Raw genomic sequence first — 20520 nt, 5'->3', positions numbered from 1 at the left:
TAGGGTTTGGGAAGTCCTGGAGGACTGCCTCAAAGGAAGTGTTAGGTTTATATGCAGAACACACAAAAAAAAATAATAATCTCATTTTACTCTCTTTGGAACAAGAATTGTCCCCTCTCTCCCCTTGGCTCCCCTCCCTCCTCATGACTGGGAAGAGAGAAAAAGCTCCTCTTGCTGCCAGTATGCATTTCCAGAGCATACTGGAAATGTCCAGTATTTCCAACATACTGGAAAGGTCCTTCCCCCAAGCTGCTGTCTTTGCTGCTGTGTGGTACCATAATTGTTCCTTTCTGGATTTGGTTTTCTGGGGCTTTTTTTTGGGAAGGGGTGATTACTTTCCTTTATTTTGACCTGTTACTAATTCCTACCTGTCAAACTGTCCTGGATCAACCACCAGCACCTCCTGCAAAGGTGGGATCTATCATTTTGTTCTGCTGAAGAAGGAATGGAGGAGGACAAGGGGTCCAAAGTGGAGAATTGAAGTTAAGCATCAAAGCAGAGAAGAGATCAGGAAAAAACCTCAGTTAGGAGGAAGAAGGCAGGGAGGGAAGGAAAGGAGACCTGGGCTTCAGCTGCAGCTCAATAGGGCTGTTGGAAATGAAAGCTCCTTCCTGGGCTGGACACGTCCTGTCCCATTCTTGGCCAGAGAAACAGCAAGGCTCCCAAAAATGCAGCAGCAGAGCAGCAGCAGCCCCCCACCCTGTTCACATCTCGATGCTTCACCAACACCTCACACTGCTGACAGCGATGCTGAGCAGGAACATTTCTGGCATTACCTGCAAGGGCCTGGTAGCCACAGCAATCAGTGCTGCCTGAGGGCTTCTGGCCATCGAGGCTGGGGTCCCCCTGGCTGTGTGTGCCAGCGAGTGACCTGTGCCAGGGACAATGCCCCAGCCCGGGGCAGGGCTCCTGGGGCTGCTCCAAGTGTTCATCACGTTCTTGCTCCCCGAGCACACATTTTGGCAAGACATTGAGCCTCCCTGTGACTCACGGAGATGACAGCTCTCAAGTACATCCCAAGGATGAATAAAAAGCGACAGAACAGGTAGTGATTTCTGCAGTCAGCCAGAGTCTCTGTGAAGACGGTCTCAAAACTGTCTTACTGTCTTAGTGGCCAGAGGATGCCTGTCACAGCCACTTGACCTGTAGGCAGATGGTTACTGTCTGTCTAACACTGTCTTTTGGGGCTTGATAGGCGCTCCTAAAATGCAGATAGATGGTGAGCCCTCACTGGGGGAAGGGGGCAGCGCTTGGCAGCTGAATGCCAGCGTTAGGATGTGCAGGGCAGGTTGTTGGGGAGCATGGCACGTGTCTGTTATCGGGGGCCAACTTGATAGCCTCCATCTGCATTCACCCTGAGACTGGCAGGGCAAGGGCAGAGCTGGATGGAAGAGCAGAAGTGTCATGGGGCTGATGTCACCTGCCTGTGATGTCACCACTGTCTTCTTCAGAGGAGCACTTCCCGTGATAGCAGAGCTTCTGCAGTCTGTCTGCCAGGCTGGCACTCGCTCTGTAGAGCGTAATTAAGGAAATATATTAATAGATTGGGAGCCGGGGCCTGGGCAATGTTCTTGTGTGACAGACAAATGCAGAGACAAAGCAGACGCTCCCTTCAGAAGTTCTGCAGGATGCTATTAGCAGCACAAACCCGCATCCCATTAATGCCATTGCTGTTAGGCAACCCCGAGTCATTTACATTTTAAATGAAGCTCCCAGACCAACTCCAGTCCAGGATCAGCTCCAGGAAACCTGCAAGACTGTGTCTGCACCCAGGGAGCCTTGGGGTGTCCAGGAATACCCTGCTAGTGAAAACAGACATTGCAAGGGCTCAGCTTTTGTGCTGATTGCCAAGACACCCCACAGAGGTGTCACAGGACAGGAGCAAGAGCATGGGGGATGCTGGCAGGGCTCATCTTTGCCAAGGTTTTTTGAGGATGGTGGTGTTGGTCTAAGTTGATACTCCATCATGGGCCATTAGTGACTTAAATGTAGCCCATGGGGTGGCCAGCAGGAAAGGACTATGCCAGCTACATTTGCAGGCACAACTCCTGCACATCTGCATTACTTACAAGGAGAACATGTTGCCCATCTCCACTGAAACAGCTCTGAGAGCCCTGAAACTGCCAGTTTCCAATCCCTAGCCTTACATGACGGTCTTAACAAACTATGGCATAAATATGCCAGGCAAGGGAAGGCAGCTTTCACAGAGGATAGGGAATGTCATAAAACAGGGGATGTTTTTTTCATCGAAAGGGAGATCTACTCATTTGAATAGACAGTGATGCAGAAACAAACTGTTCAGAGGTGTTGGGAGGGGAGGAGAGGGGCACTGCAGCCAAAAACTAAGGGGCTAATTGTGTAAAGCTGGTGGGGAGATGCCTTGGTCTGAGCCACCAGTGTGCTAATGGGGAGGTTGCTTAGCTACAGTGGCAATGGTACCTCAGCAGCCCCAGGTAGGGGAGGGAGAGCCCAGCGTAAACAGCCAGGAGGAAGAAGGGTCATTAAACTGTTCCCTAAAGACCCCTAACTAGTGCTGGTTGGAGGAAATAAATAAGGAGGAAAAGTTGGTCTGAGTGCCAGGGAGGAAGCCAAGCTGTTCAGGAGATGACTTGTCTGCTGCCTGAAACCGCTACTTGTCACTAATTTCAGCTGGAGACTTTTCCGTAGCATGGTCTCAGCCCTCAAGCATTTTTTGTCTCTCTTCCACTTTCCCATTTAATTCCTTGCCCTTGGAGGTGAAGGTTGAGAGCTCTGGTGTGAGTGGGGCCGAGGTGCAGCCGGGGCAGCGGAAGGTGCCCGGGGATGGGAGCACACACGCGTTGCCCCTTCTCGTGTGCCTCAGGCCTCGCAGGAGGAGCAGCCAGGTGCTTTATGTGACCTTTCCTCCATGGGCAAACATCACCCAAGCTGACCTGAGCCTGCAGCCTGTGGTACCCATTAACAGAAAATCACCGTGAAGCTCTGCCCGTGTCCTGGTCCTGTCCGGCAGGGGACGGTGGGCAGGGAGAAAATCACGGTGAGTGACACTGACAGCACCAGCTCGAAACAACAGTTAGGAGGAGAATTATTTTAATGAATACATTTCCTTTCAATTGTATGCGAATAGTGAGATCCCATTAGAACGGGGAAGCAATTAAAGCTAATAAAGATGAACACGCAGCACTGGGCGCATGTGGAATAACAAACAGCGAACAAAGGATTCGGGAGAGAGCTGACTCTAATCCAAATAAATGAGCGGCGATGAAAGGAAAGGCAGCTCGGCTCTCCTGCCGTGAGACACGCTTCTCCCGCCGGCTCCCTGCCCGGCTGCACCTCAGCCTGGCAGGGCAAGTCATCCTCGGGATGGGATCAGGCGTGGAGGCAGCTGGTCAGTGGGATGGTCCCTGCCATGCCCTGCCATGCCGCTTGCCACGGGGCTGGAGGGGTGGCCGTGCTCTCTGGGGAGCATCCTGATGGATTTTGCATGAAGGTCACAAATGACCCTGCTGGGGCAAGAGATCTCAGCAGCATTTGGTGAGGCTGCAGTGGAGAGAAGGGGCTGCACTGGGAGGGTGGCAGGAGCACATAAAGTCATGCCATTCTCTGCTTTGTAGTTATTATTGGTAGTGCCTGTCCACCAAAATTAACAGCCCTGAAGACAACAGGCTCGTGACAAGCCCGAAACTATCAGTGCTATGGTGAGGTGGAGCATGGAGGAAATAATAGCCTCTTACAATGGTGTATTTACACAGTAGGCTCACAGGAAAATTGGGTAAACTGATAATTACCCAAGGATATTATTGGCTTGGCAGAGTTAATAATAATTAGTACTTCTCCTTTTCCAGGCTACTTACAGGAGAGACCTTTTATAATCCACAGAATACAAAGGACCTGAACCACCAAGAACTGCTTCCACGTGTGGCTTTGGGAAAAAAACCACACTGACTGTTTCAGCTGGCAGGCTCCAAGGGTGAAAATCACACAAAAGACACTGGGGAGCCAGACTGAGAAATAATAATAACACTAGTAATAATAACAACAGTAACAATAATAATAATAATAAACTATTTTCTGTATTTGAAGAAAACCTTGTGTCAGGGCTGCATTTTCCCCAGCCTATCTCGTGCAGCCAAGCCAGAGATAAACCCAGCGCTGACACTTGACAGATTTGTGGGATGCTGGAAGCTGCCCTACTGTTCCTCTCCCAGTGCTGGCAGCTCCTGGTTTGCTTTCTAGCTGTTGCTTTCTGTGGCGATGCAGCACTTGCTCTTTCCAGAAAGCAGATATTATCCGTCACATCTCCTCCTTGCAGAATCTCCCCGTGCCCGTGAGGCAGCAGCTCTGCACCACAAAGTGCCTGAGGCTGCAGTGCCATAGCCAAGGATGCTGCCACCTCTCCCTTCCTGCTCCCAGCCTGCTCAGCAGCACTGAGTGGGACACTGCCCTCCCTCCTGCCCCAGCCTGCTCTGCTGCTGTCCCCCAGGAGCAGCCTTTTCTGGGTCAATGGCTCTTGACAGTTTGGGTTAAACGGGGTGAATTTGTTTTGAGACTCGCTGGAAGAGGAGTGTGTGCCCCCACCAGCCCATGGCCTCCTGGCTTGCTGCTGCCTGGGGGAGAGGAGGTGTGGGGTTAGAGGGATCAGCCGGGTGATAAGTACTCAAAATTGATGTGTGTGATCAGCCGTGAGAGCACACCTCCAAAGCCGAGTGCTGGGAGGGATGGCCCAGGAGAGCTCCCGATTTTGGCACACCAGCCTCCATCCTGCTGAGCTGCCAGAGGAATCGCCTCCCCCTGGGCCCCCACCTGCGGGTGAGCCCAAATCCCAGCAGCTCCTAAGAGATCCGTAAGGCATAGCTTTGCCTATCACTCCTGCACCTCTCATTCCCACTTTTGCCTCCCCACATTCCACCCAGTCGTGCCCCTGGCCAGCTGCAGTGCCCTCGCAGAGACTCTGTGCCATTGCCGCTGCTGCCCTCTGCCCCCGCCTGTGACAGCCACATCCCTGGCACGTAGGATCTTGGCTGTCTCTCCTGCTATGGGCAGCCTTCAAATGCTCAGAAATCACCAGTGAAATCCCCCCCTGCCCCAAGCTGGCCCATAAATCACGGCATTATAAAAATAAAACTGTTTTGTGCCTGCATGCACATTTCAGGTTGCCTTTTAAACCTGAACTTGTTTCTCACACGTTGGCAGAAGAACAGAGGAGAGTTGGAGTCAAAAGGCAAGCTTGAAAAATAAACGCATACTTCTCTCTTGCTGCTTGTGAAGGGCTCCCAGAGGAAAACAGAGAAAAACAGGGCAGGAAGAGGCCCCGGAGGGGTCAGTGTGCCCATTCCCCACAGCAAGGACAAGCTCTTTCCCGCAGGCATCAGGCTGCTTTGTGCCTAATGACTGGGGTGGTGGGAGTGCCGACTCGGTGCCCACAGTCCTTCATTTCCATTGCCCTCCTAATTTGTCCCTTTCTCCCTTTTCCACCCAGTTTTCCCTGCTTTCCTGTGGTCCCATGTCCATCCCCTGTGTCTGTCCTACTGCAGCACTGCTATGGTGCCACGCCCTGTCCCGGCCATGCCACGTGTGCTCTGCTCCTTCATGAGCCTCCCAAGGAAGAGACTGAAAGCTGTGCTGTCTTAAGCCACAGTTTAACATAATTAGACATCCTGGCTTGAGGGCAGTAATTACTTTTATAATCCTTAAACATATCTTAAAAAAAAGCAATTGCTTCCCAATTCAATACCTTTCAAAAATCCTTTTAAACAGCACTGCCTCCTTCAAACACGACTCAGTCAACAGTAATTACAATAAATTATTCTGAGTTCTAAAAAACATATAGGAATTAATCTATATGTGCGAACTGCTAAGCAGTTGTGTTTACCCTTCTCTCCTGCCAGCCGGGTGCTTCCCAGCCCCCTGGCTGCAGCCCTGCCCTTGTTGAGCTCCCATCCCTGGGATCCAGCAAAGCCTCTGCCTGCCCTCACCAGTACCAGATCTGCACAAAGCTCACCCCATCAGGTTTGGGCTGTAGCTGGCACTTTGCAGCCTTGGCTGCATTTCAGAGCCAAGCCACAGGCAGGCATCACCAAAATTACCAGATTTTTTAGGCATAACTTCGATCTAACCTGCGAGGCAAAGGTGGCACGAGTGCCGGCCAATGGATTTGATCCTCAGCTGGGAAAAATAAGGCATAATTCTGCTCAAGTCAAAGGCGAGATCATGATTCACAGCAGCTGAGAATCTGGCCAACAGTGTCAGCAGCACGACAATAACGTAATGTTTTCATTATGCATTGTTTTTTTCCAAATACTTAAAAAATTATCTAGGAATTACTCACACATCCAGTAATAGTTACCAGTCTTGGGTGTTTAAGCGAAGGTTTCTTGAGACAGGGATGGGATTGAAACAGCTTTAGCTATCGCCTCTCATGCTCTGTGCACTCCTCCTATCACTTCTGCTCTCCTCCTCCTCTGTGTACACAGTCCAGTAACCTCTTCCTGACAATCTCCAGATCCACAAAATTGCTCAGTTGGAATTTTGCAGTAAATAGAAAATTGCTTTGCTCCTTTCTCTCAGGACAGCACAGAAAATGAATCCAAATGAAAAAGCAAGTAGTGTGTATCTGGTAGACATAAACAGCACAAGAAAGGCAATTCTGTTTTCCAGCCCTGCTGCAGAGCAAATGACCTTGGAAATAATAAAAAGCCTGGGGCCTGAGCCTGCTGCAGAGCAGCATGAGCCTTTATTTGGGGAAAGGCTGGAAAGGAAAACCTGGAGGAATGGATACATTGACGTGCAAGTCTCTACCAGCCGAAATGTCTCTGCTTGGCTCCACAGCTCGCAGCAGGAGGAGTCCTTTCATTAGTCCTTTCAACCTCACCTGGTGCTCCTGGGATGCCTCGCCCAAACCATCTCCCTGTCCTCTGCCAGCTGCCCACAGTGTTCCTTTCCCAGTTTGGAATGCCTTTCCCTGGCTGGGGTGGTGGGATGATGGCACATGGCCAGGGGTGAGCAGCCCTCCCAGCACCATATTCAGTCATCCCCGCAAACATTTGTAAATGATGAAAGCCTGGTGAGGAGATCAGGGTAATTCATGGCTGTGGGAGGAAGGATGGGATGAATTTATAATGCTAATTACACATCAGACCAGTGCACCAAAACATGACCAAGTAGGAGACATCTGTTGGGCCTCCAGCTCAGTCAGTGGCATCACCCACATCACCTGTGGCACTCAGCAGCAAGAGCTCCATGGGCGCTCACAGAGAGGTCAGGAGAGAACCGAGGAGTGAGAATGAGGGGTTGGACCTGGGAGCAGTTTGTGTCAGAGAGAAAAGCTGCTTTTGCTTGTGGGGCTGCCAAGGGGATGGTACCATTCAGAGCACGCCCACAGCCTGGCTCTGGCTCTGCTGGATCCAGCAGCACTGGCCAGGTCATTGTGTGCTGTGAGCCGTGTGCTTTTTGATCCTCACATTTCTTCAGAAAGAAGGAAATAAATAAATAAATAAATAGATGTTTTAAGAAGTCCATGGAGGCAGCCAGCAGAAAATATGTGCTTAAAAAAATTCGGTTCCTGGATAAGAGCTAAAGGGCAGTGTGTGCAGCTCTGCTTGGCACGGTTCGCTTGGTGCCGGGGACGCCGTGTCTGCCTGCACTGGAGCAGATCAGCAGCTCTATAGGGAGAGCATGGGGGTCCCAGGACAGCTTCACCCCCCTGCAACTCCCCCAGTGCTGCTTTGCCCACCCATTTATCCAGTACAGAGGACTGAAAGCAATTTGTAATTCCAAGAAAGGCCTTTGAACTGTAATAATCCCAATATTTGCTCTGTTACTGCTGCTTTTTTAGCCCCAGCTGCTCTCAGGCAGAGCAGGGTGTTGGATCTGCAGCGGTGAAGCCAAATGGAGCTGCTGGGACAGTTGAGCGAGTGCAGCTTGCCTGGCTGTGAGGAAACGACAGGCTTAGGTTTCACTGAGGATGGAAGGGGCAAAGCAGTTACCCACGGGGTCTGGAGAGCTGAGAAATGCCCCGGTGACCTATGCGTGTATCTCCCGGAGTGGCGTCTCCCTAAATCTCAGAGCTTGTTAACTCAGATGCATTTTTATTTTGTAGAAAACTGTTTAATCTGAGCTTCAGAGGTGCAGCTTGCCCCCGCAGAAAGCAGTGAAACAACAAGGGGGGGAAAGGGAGAAGTAAATCCCACCTGTTTCCTGTTTTTATTTCCCCCACCCCCATCTTTCTGTATTTTCTTAGTGTTCCCTGGTTGTTTGGGAGCTCCTGCAACTTGTCCAGAAATACCTCTGCTAGTTCAGTGGCATTTTGGAGCCCAGGAATTTAAGGAGGGCTTAGAAATTCCTAACGCAACTTTCAACTGATTAAATGTGGGTGAAGGCAGCTCGCTGCTTTTTCAATCAGCCTCCCTTTCGTCTCCTGACCTCTTCCTTGTCCCCCTCATGTCCAGGAGCTGTGGTACCCAGCTTGTCTTTTCCTGCCCCGTGTTCATGGACATTTGGTGCACATGTGTGGAGGTGGCAGTGAGATCCAAACATTCCCTCAGACAAATCCTATGAGCAGCTCTAGAGACTTCTGTATCTCTGACGGGATTTGGGGGACAAAATTCCGCTATATTGCACTGTGGTGGAGACATCCCTGAATGTGGGACTGGTCTGAAGGCATCAACTGGGAGACACAAGTTTAATCTGATATTCCCAGCATTGTTGGGATGGTGCTTTATTATCCATCATGTCACGAGAGCAGCACTCAGTTTGGGACAGGAATTTCCTAAGCTCTGCACGTCTCAGTCAGAAGCAGCCAAATTTCCCCGTTAGAAAGATTCCCTAAGAAAACAGTCAGGATGGAAAGCCACCCCATGAAAGCATGGATCACCTTCCCAGCACCAGCCATCCCTACCTCCGCTGCCAGGGTTAGCAACGCCGCCAGAAAAATGTTTGCGAGATGCTGCCCCGCTACCTAGAAACCCTTATACATCTCCGATATGATCTGTACCACTCGCCTCACAATGCACCAATATATTTTAACTACAACCCGAAATGTTGCAAAAGAACCTTTTGAGTAAGTCTCTTTGGTGCAATACAGATACGTCAAGGCTGATTGTTATTGTACATGTCAGGGCTGTTGAAGTGCAGGATAAAGAAGGCCATTGTGCTCCCACGGAGGGGACAGCTCGGATGATTAATGACTGCTCCCTCAATTCTCCGAAGAAGAGATGGAAGTCGGATAAGGGCTCCGCTGGCGGTAGGGGCAGAGCACCAGAAGACATACCCAGAGTGGAAAAAAGAGCCCGGGGCTCCGCATGGAGGGGCAGGATCAATAGGCACAGCCTGCCCGAGCACGGCAGCTCGCAGGCTTAGAGCAGGAGCGGGAGGTGCTGCCTGACACTGGGGCTTGTGTTTGCTGCTCTCACCTCCTTCCCTAATCCAGGCTTTTTTCTCACCGCTTTTCTGCCTCCAAAAGTGGCTCTTGGGAAGGCAGATGGTTGCCCATTGAGTAAGGCAAATGGCAAAAATCAGGGAAATTGCAAATTGATCTTTGCTGAACACACACGGTGACTTTGTTACCCGCTTTTTGAGCCTCGGCGCAAATACCTCCCGGGCTAATTCTAAGGCGTGCCAAAGTAAATTACATTTAGTTTGCCTTAAATAAACAATGACTCTTCCAGGAAAGGTTTGTCTCTTCTGGGCACTTGCATCATTTATCATTGCTCCACTGTTTTGAGTTGGCTGCCCTTTTAGGGTGAGATGTCTCTTGGTTTTAGTGTGTGCACAACTATAGAGAGGACAAGGTCTTACCCCAAGAAAAATGTACTGAGAAGATGTCATTAAAGCTAATGAGAGTCCAGGCAGCTGCAGCTCATTAGAGAGTGCCTGGGGCCAATTGTAACTGAGACCTTTAAATATACATCATAGTCAAATAAACAACATCATATTCGATCTGCAAAGTCTCTATCAGTTCCTGCCCAGTCCTTATCGCCCAGCTTTACATTTTGCTGAGAAAATGTTCCCTGTTCAATAACAAACCCAGAAGCAAGTGAGACCATCACACTTAGGAGTGATGTGCTGAGAAATGGGCATAGAGGAGGGGAAGTCCCATATCCTGAAAGCTAAATTTGAAATTAATTCATTGCAAAGGTAGAAGACACTAAGGGCTCAAGTTCTCCGCCCTGCCCGTAGGACAACATGGAAAACAGGTCAAAGAAACTGCAAAGATGCTGAAGACCAGCACATTTTAAACAGTGAGTGAACAATTAGTTTTTCTCTAGTTCCTTTCTTTGGCTTCAGGACATGACTTTACCGTAAAAGAAAATGAGAGGTTTCTGACACTACTTTACATTTGTTGTCGTTACAAAGCATTTAGTGGGGAATTACAGATTTACAAGCGTGGGGATTTCCTTCTCAATCAGCAGAGCTCCCAGAGGGGCTTCCCGTCACCCCCCTTCCCCCGCGGGCAGGAGCCCCCGGGCTGAGCCATGGGCAGCCTGTGGCTTCCTCCTGTCCTCGCCCCACGTGTGATTATTAAGTTCTTATCGCAATAAGGAGTCACTGACACTGGGCTGCTTTCCAGGGAATGCTGCTCCCTTAATAGGCCATTATATCTCGGTAATAAGGGCTAAACTCTTCTGGGGGCATTTAATCATGAATTAAGTAAAATAACACCACTGGACCTGCCTTTCTCCCAGCCCTCACTAAGGGGGGTGATGCTGTCCATGGATCCTGTCCAGTGCTGGCTTCTGGGGCTGATGCAGGGTGTGCACAGCACTGCCAGAGGGGTGCAATGCCCCTCATGCTGTCAGGGCCGTGTCTGGGTGCCCATAAACAATGCAGATAATAAAACAGATCTGGGACAGTCTGTGGCTGGGTTCATTGACTCCAAGCCCAAGGCCTAGCTCCCACATGAGGTCTCTGCGCCCTCACTTGACAAAGGGTGTCTCCAGTTCCCATCGTGCTGGGGCCTGGGAACTGGGTGGCTCTCACTGTGGGTATCTGCCTGCTTTAGGGCACAGTGTCACAGGCAGGATCATCCCTGTGCAGAGCTGTGAAGGCAGCACAGACACCCACCTTTGGATTCAGCTACCCAAATATAACAGCTACTGTTTTATTTGGGTAGCTGAATCCCATCCTCTGTATCTACACCATGCAGTAGGTGCTGTCCTGGGTGGATCAAACCAGAGTCCCGGGTGTTGCCTGGCTGTTGGCCACAGCTTATCCAGAGAGGCTGAAGCCAAGCATCACGAACCATATCACTTCCAGGGTATCCAAATCTGGCAGCATCAGAGATGGGGCCGTGCCCACCCTGTCACCCAGGAAGGGTCCCTGTCCCACACCACCCCAAGTCGTGTTTAGCAGAGTCACATTAGCAGAGCTGTGCTAACAATTCCCCACTCCCTGGCACTGTGGACATGACCACACTGACCTGCAAGAGCTGAGCTGAGCTTGGGGTTGTCACGGCCTGTCTGGGGCTGCTGTACTTTCTGCATTGGTGGGGATCAAACCATCATGGACCCGTCTCTGCCCCATCAAGAGAGCTCTGGAGCCTGGGATGGGGGAACATCCCACCATGGGGACTTCAAAGTATTCTCCTACCATGGCTTGCAAGGTCGCCTCATAGCACAGAGGTTTGTGAGGTGACTTCCCACCATGGGAGCTTGCAAAATGGACTGTGAGCTCTCACCTTCATCCTCTTGATGACACTGAAACACAGGATTAGGGCACCGAGTGAGGGAGGGACATGAATGGCAGCCCAGGGAAGGAGGATCTCCAGCACCAGTGCTACCAGGGAAGGAGCATCATGGGATGGAGCTGGGGCAGAGCAGCTCTATCCTGCCCAGAAAAAGGAGCAGTTCCCTGCTTGATGTCCCCACAGGACCTGGCTTGCCTGGTTACCCTGATCCCACAGGGACCTTGTCCAGATGAAGTCCCTGCTGCACCCAGCCTCACGTACTGCAGCAGGCATCAGCAGAGCAGGAGGCAGGGCAGGACACCCTGCAGGTGCCTGCCCTGGGGCAACAGCGCTGCCAGTGCTCTGCAGCTGTGCCACATGAGACAGGCACATCTCTGTCCCCAGCAGCAGGGACCCTGAGGGTGCTACTGCTGGTGTCACGTTGTGTTCCCAGCTCTCACCGCAGGCATGGCTGTGCTGGCCTGGCAAAGCCCTGCAGACACACGGCTGCTTTGAAATGGAAGATGTGGTGCTTGAGCTTCACTTGGCTTCAAAGCCAGTCTGGTAACAGCCATGCAAACCTTCCACGAAGATACCCACAGCACCTCCCCACACCAGGTATATTGATTTAATTTGCACCTGCGCATTTCTTGGCACAGCCCAACCTGCAGCAAGCCAGGAGTAAATCCAGTTAGATTTCTGGCACAAAGCTGCCCCAGATGAGCTAAGCCAGCATGAAACAGCAGGAGTTCAGCGGGTTCAGACTTATGTGCAGCCCAAGCTTGGGCTGTAGCTACAACCCTGCCCTGAGATAGCGGGAGGGAACAGGAGGTGTTTGGGGTGAAGGGTTTTGCTGTTGGTAATTTACACCACCTTAGAGCAGCTCTTTGCTGATCCTGACTGCCCAAGGAGGAGGCTCTGGATTATACCTGGCTGCCCCCTGCTCCCCTCTCCCGGCCCTAAAGCATTCTGGAGCATGCGTGCCCTGGAGCCATCCCATTGCTGACCTCTGTTCAGGCAATGGGGACCTATGAGCAGGATGTTGATGTTCATACTTGAGGTTTTTTGCTCAGTTCTTTTCTAATCTGAATTTTCAATTGCTCATAACTTATGTCATTTGGGCTGGAATTTTCCAGACGTGATCTCCCCTACAAAGGTGGCTCTTTCCTTTTCCTTTTCTTTTCTTTTTTTTTTTTTTTTTTTTTAACCAAGGAAAAGCATTCAGCCAAATGGTCTAGCCATGTCCATTTTATTTTTTTTTTTTTTTTAGTAAACACAGACTTTTCTCATTATATATTAAAATTATAGTTATAGAGTCACCTTTCCTGCTGCAGTGTCAGTGGGGAGCAGGCCTCTGGCCGACCGCTGGGAGCTGGCGTGCAGAGGGGGATCCTGCCATTCAACCCAGCTCACTTTTCCTCAGCTCACCCAAACACTGAACCTCCCCAGAGCCCTTCAGGTGCCCTGGGAAACCTGAATTACGACCCTTGAAGAAGACATTTTGCCCAAGAGCAGAGAAATACATGTTCCTACTTTAATCTTGATTTTCCTCCAGCAAGCTGGAGGCAGATCAGGTGGGGGCCAGGCTGCTTTCAGCAGGAGCCTTGTGTGGGTTCACATTCAAAAAACCCCTTTTCCTTCCAGATTTTCCAAAAGCACTGATTTCCAAGTAGGCCTAGGAAATATAAATTTGCAGGTATTTCTGATATATTTATGCTGTTGGTCCCTTTCGTCTCTGTTGTGAGGATCTGGGGGATGGCCCCCACCACTGGAGGATGGCATCCCCACTTGGCTCAGGATGGCCAGCAGTGGGAACAGGCAGCACACGCATCCAACACCACGGCAGTTTTGTGAGTTCCTCCCTTCCTCGTGGCAGCAAAGGGGTTAAAGCCGACAGGGTGAGTCCCAGGGGATTTTGGGGGGCCATGGCTGTGCAGAGCGGGGCGGAAGCCGCTCCCCCCTCTCTGAGCTGCCCGCCGTGATGTCACCTCCCTGCTGTCCCCAAGGAAGCGTTAAACGAGGCCGTGCGCTAACGGGGCAGTGGGGCCAGGCCGGGCAGGTGGGCAGCACCTGGCAGGGGGTGCCCATGGCTGCAAGAGGAGCTCAGCCCACGCACAGACGCCTCCAGGGCTACGTGTCACTCCTGGCTGCCAAAAGGCCTTGGAGGAGCCAGCAGTGAGACGAGTCGTGCAGCTCCCCATGTCCCTTCTGACACCTGATGGGAATCTGGAGCAGGCGAAGGCTGGAGAAAAATCCCCATAACATTTTCCAGGGATTAATAGGTCATCTGACAGTGCAGGGATCATCCAGGCTCTCTTTGGGCCAAGGCTGACTGCAGAGCATCCCTGCTGTGCCTCCTCCATCCCCATCCCATCCTGACAGCAGATGCGAGTCCAGCTTGCACCCTCATGCAAGAGAACTCCCTTTCTGCAGCCCTTCTCCTCTGCAAAGAAGAAAGACGTGCAAAGGAGGCTCCTATGTTTCTCCAACTAATGTAATTAAGAGAATTAAACTTTTGGAGAGAGTGAGTTTTTCATTTTCTTTTTATTTGATTAGGGAAATTCCCACTGCACACTCTGTGCAAATGAAACCCAGGCTCCTTTCCGTTGTTCGGCAGCCCCGGGAGAACACGTTACCTTTCAATCTCGCACTCTAATGTGTTTAGAGTTAAAATCCCCCTGCCCCAGGCGAGCAAAGGAAGGATCCCAGAGCCTTGATTAAAGCACGGCTTCCTGAGCAAGGATGTGCATATGGAGCTGCTGGGCTTGCAGTGTGCCCCGCACAGCCAGACGAGCCCATGAGCACCAAGAGATGCCACGACATCCACGACATTCCAGTTTTCTGGTGGTAAGTCCAGGGTCATGCAATAAGAACCAGAAAAAACCAGAGCAGCCCTGGGATGGGGTGGCTGGTCCCCACATTTCATTAGAGGTCTGTCCTGGCCAGCTTGCCCACGTGAATTCCAGTGCCGTGGCCCCATCAGGTGGTTTAGCACATAATACTGAAAAGCAATTATTTTTGGCAGCCTGAATATTAAAACCTCTTCTCCACGAGACTGTATTTAGCTATCAAGGTTACTGAAAAATAAAACATGAGTAAAAGTCTTTGTACAATCCTACCATGAGGCCTTGGGTACTTATATTATCCCACAAGCGCTCCAAAATTACAAGCCAGCTCCCCAAAATGAAATAGGCTTAAAAATCAATAAGAATAAAAAAATACATTATGACTTTTAATTTTTCTTCAGCTTTCTGAGCATTGTGGGCACACAGGGGACATGTTAGACATTAATGAAAGCTGCTTTTCTCATCTAAACACGATTTCAGGTGGTCGTAACTTTGAAAACCATGGAGACATCACCAGGTCTGTGGCAGGTACAGACCTGGACAGGGAAGAGAAATCAAAAAACTGGGGCAAAATGGCTTCTTTAGCACCACTGGGGTTTCCCACAGTTTCTTGTAGCGGGAAGTGTGTCTACAAAGAGCCAAACCTGCTCTTTTTTAGCTTTTTCCCCCCCAGAAAAATCTGCTGACCCAAAGTCTGGCTTTCTGGTTCCTCCCATGTAGTGTAATGGATTGGAGATAGAGCTCCAGGAGCGCCGTCTGGGGCGGGAGGAAACCACAGGATGGCTCAGGAGACGGCACAGGGCCGTCATAGCTGTGCCGACATGAGCACAGGTGGCCCAAGTGTGGGCTGGAGGTGAGGCTTGGATTTCCCAGTGTTTGGCTCCTCTCCAGTAAAAACTTTAGAGATCCGTGGCAGAAGATGAACGGGGTTATCTGGATTTAGCAGGAGGCGTTACCTTCCTCTTCGCCTCCAATGGAGAGTGGGAACAGCTCCCTGTGGTCAGGAGGAAAACTTGAAGCTTTAAAGCCCATCAGGTTTCTGGGCTCACAACGAGCTCTTCCGATTATATCTTTTTTCTTTTTTTTTTTTTCTTTTTTTTTTGATTAGGTGAAATATTTTCTCTGTTAATCTCTAATTCCTCCAGATTTCCCAAGGGTCATCCAGAGGAGAGAAGCTGAAGTGGGGAGGAGGGAAAGGTTGGGCAATGTCATGTTGGGAAAATGGAACAGGGTAAGATTTATGGATGCTTTTTCAGACCCTCAGCTCTGTAAATAACTATAAAGGCAGTGACTTGCTTGTGACAATTCACAAATGTCCTCAACATGTGATTTTGGAGAAGAAAAGCACCCACAGCCATCACCCAGGGATCAGCTGCCCATCACCACAGCACTGGCAAATGTCCACTTTGGGAGGATAGCGAGCATTTTTGGCTGCAGCAGCAACGACGCCATAAAACACCACGAGCTGCTGCTTGCAGGCTTCTCCCATCGCTGCTCAGAGCATCTGTGGAAGGGAAAACTTCCCAGCGTAACATCCACAACCTCTTAAGTAAATAGTCTTTAATGTTGCACTAAAGGGTTGTAGTCTTAATATGTAAAATCTGTTTAGCTTTTTTAATTCTTGGATCGTGCTGCGGAAAGTCCTCCAGAAGTTGCCTGTTGGCTTTTTTCCCCCAGCCTTTGGTCTCGGAGGAGCTGCGGCCAGGAACGCCCTCCCGCAGCCCCGAGCTGGTGGGAGATGCCCTGAAGATGGCAGCAGGGCCATGGGCACCGCGCAGCCAGGCTGCGACAGCCGGGGACAGATAAACGCTGTTTGAAGCAAATATTTTCGCTTTTAAGAAGAAGGAATTAAAAAAAAAAAAAAAAAAAAAGGGTGGGGGAGCTCTTTTGTGACAAAAGCCGGAGCGCTCTCCGCAGCTGCAACTTTCTGCCACATCAGGATGGAGCGAATCACACCCGCTCGCTGCGATCTGCCGCGATGCTAAAAGGCTCCTCAGTCCCTCGCAGCTGGGTCCTGCCCGCTGAGTGGCAGCTGAGCCTTTTTAACGAGGCATGAAGGGTGGGATGGGTTTCCCCGACGCTCTGGGTGCTGCCGGCTTCAGGCTGAGGGAGTTATTTTAGGGTTTCTTCCTTTCCTTGTGTTTGTAGCCCTTGGAATGTGGGCTCGTCACTGGTCTGTGGCAGTACCACTGATGGCATTGAAGGCAAGTGTGAGATGGAGCCAGTGCCCATTTGCCTCCTGATGGAGCTGTGTGTGTTCTGGTGCACTGACTATGTCTGCTGGGTGCTGTGGAAATACGTAAATAAAAGAGAAAGCAATCTTCCCCCAGAGCTCTCCCAGTCTCGAATTAGGGAGGCTGAAGCACCATCAGTAAATGACAGGCTGATGCTGGGAGAGGCACAAACAAGCATATGGGGAGAGCACCAGGAGGAAGAGGAGGAGGAGGTCGGGGTGCTGTACCTGTGTTTTTGTTTAGACTAGGAGTGCTGCAGCTGAGTCTGTCTCCTGCTCAAAGTGGGGAAGCTTGGGAGAGAGCAGCCCTGCCAGGAATGGGGATGTGTGAGGGGGAGCAGCAGCCCTGGAAGGTGCAGTGAGGGACTGTGGCAGGGCAGGCAGGAGGACAGTACCATACACCCAATACCCAACCTCAGCCATGGGGCTGCAGGGCAATAGGAGGTTTTGACCCACCACAGTGGAAAAGCAGGTGTGGGAAGGTGGCAGTGAAGGCAAGGAACGTGGTGAGTCTGAGCAGTAGGATTGAAGTCATCATCCTGCAGTGTTCGGACCTTCGTCTCTGTCTTGCAGCTGAGGGACCTTCCCCACTGCCAGAAACACTCAGAGGCTGTGCAGAGAGCGCAGCTCTGCAGGAGGCAGAGAGTGGCAGGCTGACCCCAGAGATGGGGTCCACATCTGTGTAGAAGCGCAGGTCAGGAGACAAAGGAGCCTTTGGGCCTACAAATCTCAAGGTGAAGACTCCGCGTGGTGTTAATGGCCCTAGAGCTGGCTGGTGGAGTGGGGTTGGATGCAGGGGTGTAGTGGAAGGGGATGGGTCCTGGGACCTAAACATCCATGTCTCGGAGGACAGTAACTGTACAAAGAGAGCTCTGTGTGCTGACAGGCAGGACAGAGCCCGCAGACAGACTGGGGGAGGAGGAGGCTGAGCTCATGTAAACACTGTGAAGGTAAGAGATGTTGGACCGAGGCACGGAGCACGCGCCGGCAGGCGGCCAGTGACAGCTCCGGATGTCAGTGCACAGCACAAGGGGTTCAAAGGAGAAGGCAGTGAAGCAGCACGTCTGGCAGAGGTGGGGGGTGGGCCTGTGGCAGTGCTGCTGCAGTGGAAGAACATGGAGATGGGATGTGGGGGTGAAGGTGAACACAAAGCCCCGGTGCCACCACACCCAGCGCCAGTACGTTTGAGCAGTTGTGCCTCTGGTTCAGCTCCAGCCCAGGATATGTGATGTCTTCCCTAACCCTACGACACAGGAGAGGCTTGTGAGTTGCCACTGTGCCTCACTGACCTCATGTTTTGCAGCAAGTGCCACAGTGAGAGCACCTGAGTGAGTGCACAGGGGTCTGTGGTCCCCTCTGTGGAGATGGGGCCCAGCAGCAAAGCCCACATCTGTCCTGCCAGCATCACCCATGTCCCTCCAGCTGCTGGCAGGATCCAGGCAGCACCATGCTCTTGCTCAGACAAGATCTTGCTGTGCAGGTACAGCTATGATGACATCCTTGGTGCCTGCCCTGGTGTCAGCATCCCTGGGGCCCCTGTGAGTCAGCACTCAGTCCCCTCTGCCTGGAGCATTGCCAACCCCTGAGCAATGATTTCCAGTGCATGCAGCCAGGTTGTGTGTCAGGAGGATTAATGACAGAGGCTTCTCAGGACTTTGAGATCTGGGTCTAATTTAAAACCAAAACAAAACTTAGAATTTTAGGAGCAGGGGAGTTGCTGTCCTGGGGCGAGCCTGGGATGCAGCTCGTCGCATATCCGATCTTGCAGAAACATGTGCCAGGACCTTCAGAGAAGGTACAAGCAAACACCTGGTACACAGGAAAAACCCAGCCTCCCAGGGGTGCTTTCTTCTTTGTCTTTTGCTATTAGTCATTAGCTTATGCTCCGAAGCACATGGCCTTATCTTCCCTCCAGGCATCTTCCTTTTATCTACCTTGACTCATGGAGCTACAGAATCTTCTATTAGCTGCGTAAATGTCAGATCTTCTTTAAAATCTTACAAAACTCTCTGCCTTGCCGTATCTTACGGCAGTGAGTACCACATATAAATCATGTGCTGGTGTAAAAATGAGTTTCTTATCAGTTTTCAGCTTTTGCTCTTTGGATTTCGCCGTCTGTCCCAGCAGAGCTTTCACTGTTGCATGAGGGATGGACACTGGATGCAGAGTGAGCTGGATGCCAAGATGAACTCTGGTCTTCCCTGACTTTTTCTGGTAAAGGGCTCAAAGCTGGTGACTGGAAGAGTTTGACATCAAAACTCCTCTGCAAAAAGTCTTCAGCAACTTTCTTGCTGGAAATAGGGGTTGGCAGTGGAGCAGCTCTGCATGCCAGAGGGATGGGAAGTTCAGGCTGAAGATGTCTCCCAAGGCAAAGGCTTGGGGTTGTGCCAGGTTGTGGGAGGTGGAGGTTTGGGAAAGGGCTGCAGGGCTTAGCCAAGGACCAAAGGAAATGTGGAACAGGGGAACGTTTGTCTTGATTTAATTTGACACTTAAACTGAAAGAGTGTGATTTGTAGCTGTGCACATTTAAAAAGCTCCTCGAGATAGGGAAGTGGAGGCAATAGCAGGTTTGGATGCCAGATCAGATAAGACCCTGTGGGTAATGCCTCTACCTTACTCATTTTTATTCAGATTTATCTCCACGCTCCTAAAAAATCCCAATTGCTTGAAATTCTCCACTGCTGACTCTATTTCCAATATCTCCTTAACTGTGAGGCACCTGAACCTGATGTGACATTCACTGTTGTGTTGCCTTAGCCTGGGACAGCTCTGCCTGGCCCTGCCTTCACATGCCCAAAGGCAGTTTGTTGTCCTGGTCTCTACTGAATGCCAAGCTCTGTGTTGTGATGTATTTGTACAGCTTGGACTGGGAGACTTAATGGGACAGAGCCCCATAGGTGATGGAAGGGGGTCCTGGAGGCCCTTACTGTGTGCAAAATCCTGTTTATTGTTGTTAGGTGGTCTGTATGTATCCTCAGATGAGGGCTGGTCCTTGCAGAAGGTGGAGGGAACCGTGTTGGAAGGACCATCAAAGGTTTTGCTCGCCAAGCCCCATTGCTTGTGCAGCAGAGACCAGAGCAGATGCCTCAGGGCTCTCTGATCTGCACAGGAGCTTTGCTGGGAAGAAGGGAAAGAGGCACAGCCTGGGCATGTGGAGGCATCACCAAGGAATGTGCCCACACCCTGCACAGGGCACATCATGGGGTGCTGGCATGAGAGCCCCACAGGGAGTCACTCCAGCAGCCAGCTCCTGAGATGGGCCCTCTGCAGGTAGCTGGAGTAGCTGGTGGAGCACACAGAGACTCATGTAAGTGCTGGCCAGGATGAATGTGCTTGGCACTGACCCTAATCCTTTCCAGCCAATACACTGATTGGAATTGAATTTCCAATATGAACAGTCATGGGACTCTATCTGCAAGCTGGCGAGGAGAGCTATAGATTTTTATCAAGTGTTTCACAGCTATTTCTTTAATTTAAAAAAAATAATAGGAGTGACTGCTGAAAACACTTCAGCAGCCAAACAGTCGTGGTGGTGTTGGGCAGGGCAAGACGTGGCTGGATGTGAGCTGGGAAGGCAAGAGGAGAGCAGCAGCTGCCAGAGCTGCAGCCCAGCACCAGAGCAGGACCAGCTCAGCCCCTGCTGGGTTTGTGGGAGGTTTCTCAGCCCCTGGGGATGGAGGTGATACTCACTCCTGATGGTATTCCAGCCAAAAGGAGCTTGTCCTCCCTGGAGCTTCGGCCCACTGTTCCTCACTCACCACAGATGAGCCCCTTCCTCCCTGCAGGATCCCTCCATCTGA

General features: G+C 51.1%; 1 long non-coding RNA gene across 1 annotated transcript; it reads right to left on the bottom strand.

The window, feature by feature from the left end:
- Positions 1-3052: 3052 nt before the first annotated feature.
- On the bottom strand, positions 3053-6615 carry LOC140684694 (uncharacterized). The gene is made up of 2 exons (XR_012057354.1): positions 6308-6615; positions 3053-3519 (listed from the first exon to the last, which is right to left on the bottom strand). It is a non-coding gene; the product is annotated as an uncharacterized lncRNA (long non-coding RNA).
- Positions 6616-20520: the final 13905 nt, after the last annotated feature.

Source organism: Taeniopygia guttata, chromosome 9 (assembly GCF_048771995.1).
Source record: "Taeniopygia guttata chromosome 9, bTaeGut7.mat, whole genome shotgun sequence".
Classification (NCBI taxonomy): domain Eukaryota; kingdom Metazoa; phylum Chordata; class Aves; order Passeriformes; family Estrildidae; genus Taeniopygia; species Taeniopygia guttata.
Note: the sequence above shows the minus strand (reverse complement) of the source record. Positions and strands in the feature narration are given on the sequence as shown.